This window comes from Octopus bimaculoides, chromosome 24 (genome assembly GCF_001194135.2).
Source record: "Octopus bimaculoides isolate UCB-OBI-ISO-001 chromosome 24, ASM119413v2, whole genome shotgun sequence".
Lineage (NCBI taxonomy): Eukaryota > Metazoa > Mollusca > Cephalopoda > Octopoda > Octopodidae > Octopus > Octopus bimaculoides.
Genome location: NC_069004.1, coordinates 5,812,203 through 5,819,378, shown reverse-complemented (window position 1 = coordinate 5,819,378; position 7,176 = coordinate 5,812,203).

The following is a 7,176-nucleotide window of genomic DNA, read 5'->3' as shown; positions in this document are numbered from 1 at the left end:
TCAACTGTTATTTATTTTACTGACCCCCCCCACCCCAAAAAAAGTATGAAAGTCAAAATCGTCATTGTTGGTTAGATTTGAACTCAGAACATAAAGATGGACAAAACGCCACTAAACATTTTGCCCAGCATGCTAATGACAATAATTTGAGGCACAAAGCCAATCATTTTTGAGGGGAAAGTAGGGTTAGGCAATACTATCAATCTCATTACTCTGACAGGACCCCAAAAGGACCCCAAAAGAGTGAAAGGGGAAGATTTTTCCGTTACCTCTATGTATGTACACATGTATGTGAATGTAAACACATTTTGTGAGAGAATGCATGCATATGTATGTGAATGTGTGTGTGAAATTTATAAGAGTAATTAGATGCGGAAAGAATGTATTTTTGAATGTGATAAAAATAAATAATTATAATCATCATATACAGACATACATACAGACATACAATCAGAAGGGGATGAAAGGGTAGAATTTAATGAAAAAAAAAAAAAAAATTATGAGAAATTACGAAATGAAATTCCAAGAAAGAATTAAAAATAGATTTAAAATGATGAAAAAGCATTTTAAATGACTGAATAATAATGACAAAAAAAACTTATGGAATAATAAAATATTTTAAATATAATGTCTGAGTATTTCAAAATGTTTTATTTGTATTTTTGCTGTCTTTTATGGTAAATCAGATCCTGGATTTTGGTAAGCATTTCTTTCTGTATGTTGTTGTTGTTATTATTATTATTATTATTATTATTATTTATACATTGTGTGCTGTGTGTCTCATTTCATCGAATAGTTTTAAAAAGAAAAAAATGGTTTGTTTTTACTTTATTGATTAATTAACTTCCACCAAACAAAGGGGAAAAAGTTAATTAATAATAATGATAATAATGATAATAATTCTGGCAAGAAAGCACATTATCTAGGATGTATGTATGAATCTTGGTGGCTTTAAATAAGGAAATGAACGCACACATACACCACTAAATATACTCACACACATACAGAGGAAGAGAGAGAGAAAATACACATGCACGCACAAACACATAGAATGACATGCTCACCTTTGCATATACATACATAGCAAGAACAGAGATTCAAAGAATCAAATAGAGCTCATTGTAAAGCACTCCACCCATGGCTATCATGAGAAAGCATGGTTAAGGCTAGGATATAACCTCACCATCATTCTGAAAATGCCAGAATTGCAATGGTGGAGAGTATTATAAAAATTGATCAATGAAATAAAGTGAAAGAACTGTTTATTCCATTTGTCAACAACTGTTTTGTAATCTTATGTAAGTTACATAGATTATGAAACAGCTGTCAACAAATAGAATAAACATTTACTCCCTTATTTCATTTCTTTCATCCAATCAATTTATATATATGTATATGTATATATATACACACGTGTGTGTGTGTGTATAAAGTCAGTAAAATTTTGGGTCCATGAGATTTATATATTTCATAATTTGTTGTGGGTAGTTTGTGGTTATGCTTATAGCTACAGGTAATGGGTTGTTAATGGATGTTAATGAATGTAATTCACAAGGAAGAACATATATAATGTAGACATATAATGGAGGAGTGAAAGAAAGAAGAGGAGGTTGTGTGTATGTATATGAAAGGGTGGGAAAAGACAGAACAGAAGTAAGGCCAGTCAAACATCAAATGTTAATTTAGGGACTAATTTGGAGCAAATTCATTACTGACTTAAATCTCTTAATCTAAGTACCTCACTGACTTTCAGGCTCACACATCCAAAACAAACTTGTCTTTTTTCAACCCCAAAACACATTTCCCAACTTAGTCTTCAACCGGCAACCCTATTTCAAATAAAAGTTCTTTGGTCAAGTTTATATACATATAAAAACATTGTTTTATGTTGAAAACCATGAGAAGGAAGTGCTCAGTATATATTATACAGGATATGAAGATATGTTTTTTTTTTTCTTTTTAAATTAAAACTGAAGTTGAAAGCTTGTCTTGCTACTCAAGTTTCATGCCTCTGTGATCTTCAGGCAAGTTGCATCTGAGGATCACAGCAGTATGAAACTTGAGTCATGAGACAAACTCAGTTTTAATTAAAAAAAAAAAAAATACAAACCCACATATACACACACTTGTTGATTGTCTGGAAGACTCCAGATGTGAAACTTCAAGCTGCAATATATGTGTACTGTAACAATACAGAAACTAAAAAGTTGTGAGGCTTGTATTAAGCTAAGAATGTTCTTTAACATGATGTATCAGAATATTTATTCTTTCCATTTAATTTCTCCACTAGTCTCATGTCATAGCTTCAAATTAGTTGAGCCCTTTCAGTGAATTATACCATTAAGATTAGTGAAGATGAACTCTACTTGAGTTCATGATATGAGCCTTGTGAACACACACAAATATGTGTTAGTTGTTCTTAGACAAAGAGAAACAATTCAATCAAACTGAATTCAGACATTGCAGATTTTTCTGAAAAATATCTTCTTCACAAAAATACAAAGCTCTTCTCCAAAACAATTGGGATTCTTTTTGTCTCTCAATTTATACACATCCTGTAAAAGCTGTTTACTGTACACATGCCATGATTTCAGCACTTCTGAAACCCACACACACATACAGATAATCCTCATCTAATGTCCACTTTTCCATGCTTGCATGGGGTCAGAGAGATTTTGGCAGAAACACACACATACAGACTGAATTATGATTATGTAAGAAGCATAATTGACTAGATTCTCTTTTCAAAAGTTACTTTATATATTTTAATACTGTCGTTCTTTGATGAAATGTTTGCACATGCTTTTGTTCCACTTATCTTTTTATCTTATATTTTTTTTAAATTGTAATATTTAGGTGCTACAACTTGTGCATAATTTGTTCTCAGCTGAACATGCAAACACACACACACGCACACATGTGCAATCTAACCACATACACAAACTAACATAGCATCTTTATTTCTCTCCTCTTAACTGAATAAAAAAAAAGAAGACCTGTTAGGGAATTAAGTGGCATGTTCTGATTGGCTTATCAGTAAATGAACTGCAATAATTTAAGCAAGACACCGTAAAGCATAAACACTAATTAAATCTGCCTAAAATATGCATATCTGCATATCTAATTAGCATTAGAAAAACTACGCTTTGGAAGTATAAAAACAGCTATAGGAAAATAAAAGAACGCATGAAACATCTGGTAACAGATGAGTTCTAGTTCTAATCTCTTTTCATTAGATTCATTAGTTGTGATGTGAACTGGACTTTGATTTATTTAAGATAAGATTCTACCATATGCAGAGATAGAAGTTAATTGATGAGTTTATATGAAACAAGTCCATTATGGACGTTTGGAATGAGAATTTCTTCGTTTACTAAAGGAAAAGATGAAACATTTACCAGATTCCAGTTATTTCCATTGAAGATATTGCATGCTCAACAGAGAGAGAGAGACAGACAGACACTGGTGAAAGACTTAAGAACTAGATTACTATTTTTTTCATATTATTATTATTATTTTGTATGCATCTTCATGCTTATATATACTTTGGCAGTTAAATTGATTTTAAATTGTAAAAGCGTGAAGACATATGCACACTCAGGCAGATGCACTCGCATATTTGCATATGCAAATGGTTACATGAGTACTTGATGTACACTGATGATAGAATGGAACCATGTACATTTTCAAAGAATATGGCACCAACTGATTCAGTTCATATGGGTGGGGAAGTCTAATAAGAGGAGGCGGGGGATATGAGATTTGTTGCTTTGAGAAGAAGAAACATTGAAAGATGAAATTTGAGGGGATGGGGGAAAAGAGAAAGAGAGAGAAAGTGGGCAAGAGAGAAGAGAGGCGCACAGGAGGCACTGGTACAGAAGAAAGGGACAGATAAATATGTGGTAAGTAAATATAACATTTGGAAGAAGAATTTGATTCCAAGCTTGGCTAAATAAAAACGGTAATTTTTTTTTTGTCTTCCCCTGCTCTCCACCCTTTCCTACCATTCACAGATATATGCACACACTCACACACATAAAATTATATAAATTAATAATTAACGATTTTATTTGCAAATCCTCTTAATTAATCAGAAATATGGAAGATGGATATAATTTCAATACAAAATTTAAAAGACTGAAAAAAAAAAAAAATGTCTGATGATCTTTTTTTTTTGTACCCTGGTTTCAGATTGAAACACATATCTTTGATCAGCACACATTTTTTATTTCCTTTCCTCTTTCAAAATTGTATTCCTTGCAACATATGTAAGCACATGCATACACACATGTATGCAGATAGCTGCATGATGATATATACATGTGTACATCCATAGGGACCATTAGGGAGTAAAAAAAAAAAAAAAAAAAACTTAGGGAACTTGCTGAGAGATAAATGTAGCAGAAACAGAGTGGAAAATACAATGCTTGTTGTATCAGGCAGCAGTGATTAAAATTGTTTAGTGTTGTCGATGATGATGGCAATGATGATGACAATGTTAGTGAGGGTTAGAGTTGTGGGCTACATAAAGACGGGGGGGGGGCACATAAAGAGGAGGTGGCATCATATGGAAAATAAAGAAGTGGCAAAAAAAAATTCATAAGGTAAATAAAATTAAGAGAAAGAGTACATCTATACATGTACTTGTACAGATGTACTTGTGTCTGTGTGTGAGCAGTGGTGCATGTGTCTGCACATCAGGCAATGTGCTTATGTGTGTGTATGTATGTATATATATATATGTGTGTGTGTGTGTGTGTGTGTGTGTGTGTGTGTGTGGAAAGAGAGAGGGGGAAAGAGAGTGAGAGATAAGGGGGTATAAGTGTGTGTTATGTGTGTAGAATTTTGACTAGATATGAATCAGTAAAGCTGAAAATGCGAGCAAAATTAATAAATAGAAATAAATCTCCTCTCTCTCTCTTTCTCCTCATCTTCACTCTCTCTCTCTCTTTATGGTAAGACAGACACACAAAATAATAGTAATAATAATAATAATAATATATATATATAAAAAAATTAATATATAGATGAAAAATTTTTGTTAAATAACCAAATGCACTTCAACCCGTCAACTCCATTTCATATATATGTATGTGAGTGTGTGTATACATATACACCCATATACATACATGAATACTTATATATATATGTATGTATGTATGTATGGATACACACATATCTCTGACATCAATACCCAGTCAATCTGAAGATTTTATCATCATAGAGACTCAATCTTCTGTTAGTGTAAATACTTTCTCCATAGTGTATATGTGTGTATATCAATACATATGCATGCGTGTGTTTATTTATATATATATATATATATATATATATACACACATACACAGATACATATATCTTTGTGTGTGTGTGTTTGTATGTATTATAAGTTTTGTTTTTTATTCTTACAACCAGCAACCAATTTTATTTCCATTTTAAATATTAATATTAATCTCATAAATATTTGTCTTTACATAAAAATTTCTTTAATCTTCAAGCTTTAATCTTACTACTGTGTATTTTTATTTTTCTACACTTCTCTACATCAGTCTCTCTGCCTCTGTGAAAATGTATTTTAATTTTGAGCATTCTATTTCTTGAAATCTTAAAAATAAGACAGATAAGCCATAGTAGAAGTATTATTATTATTATTATTGGTTTTAATTTCTTAGTGATGTTCTTATTTCTTCTCTTGCTTTGCTCAGTTCTGCTCTACCTTTTACCCACAGCTGCCCCTGTCCTTGACTTCTTAAACACTGCACCATAACAAAAAGCAATGATTTAGAGTGGCAGTTGAAAAAGAGGAGTGGTAGCAGTATTTGTAGTAGAAGTAGTATCATAATCTATAATGAGTGGTTGTGGCAGTGGTGGTATTAGTGGTTGCGGGTGATTTAGTCTGGATAATGCTGCTGATGGTGGTGGTGTTGTTACCATTGTCATGTTGTAGAAATAACCATTGTCTATAAGGTATTAAAAGAGTTCTTTGTGAATAGAATGACTATTGCATGTGTATATAAAACACACACACATACATATATATATATATATTAGAAGCTGAAGCTTTTTGAATAATTACTCTGAGTTTCAAACAGCCAATTTCTGAAATGACCGTCATGTTGCCTTTCATTTTTTTAATTGAATAATTGCTAACGTGAAGCTCTGAGAAACACCCCAAAAAGATTCAGCTTCTAATAAGGTATACAAACTATGTATTGAGTACTTTTTTTTTCATTCGCTTGTAACCACAAACATTCAGTCCACATATACATGTCGGTGTATACATATATAGAGAGACACACATGTTAATACATACATATGTGTGTGTGTATGCGTGTGTGTGTGTGTGTGTGTGTGTGAGTGTTTAGAAAAGGAGAGAGAGAGAAATTTCCTTAAAAAGCTGAAAAAATAATAATAAAAAATAAAAAATAAACTTAAAAATCAAAAGTATGATTAAAAAAATTTTTTTAAATTCCACTTTGTCCAAAAGATGAAAAACTGTTTATCTTCATTTCCTTTAAACCATTTCATAATCATCTTCATATATACACACATATATACACACATATATATATATATATATATATATATATAGACATATATATATATAGTTTGTATGTATGTCTGTATATGCATGCTGTCTGCATGCATTCATGTGCGCGAGCATATGTGTCTCTTTTACTTGTATGATTTCCTTTTTCCCCAAAGTACAGTGGGTAGAGTGTAGAGGATTTATCATCATCATCTTCTTCTGCTTCTTCTTTGATCTTTTTTCCTCTTTAGCGGGGTGTGTTGTTATTCTTTTCTTTTTTCCGTTTTTTTGTTTCCAACACCTTGCTGATGTATTTGTGTCTGTGTGGATGTATTTCTTTCTTTTTTTTTTTCATTCTTTGAAAAAAGAGATTTTTTTTTTCTGTTGCTGTTGATGTTCTTCTTTCATTTTAAAATTTAAAAATTTTTTCATGTTCTTTAAATATCAATTTTATAATGTTTCCAATTTCTCTCCTTTTCTTTCTTTCTTTTTCACTCTTCATTTTATCAGTATTATCTTTTTGCTTGTTTGTCTAAACATAACAAAAACAGAGAAGTCATCATTATATATATATATATATATATATATATATATACACACACATATATATATATATATATATATATATATATATATATATATATATA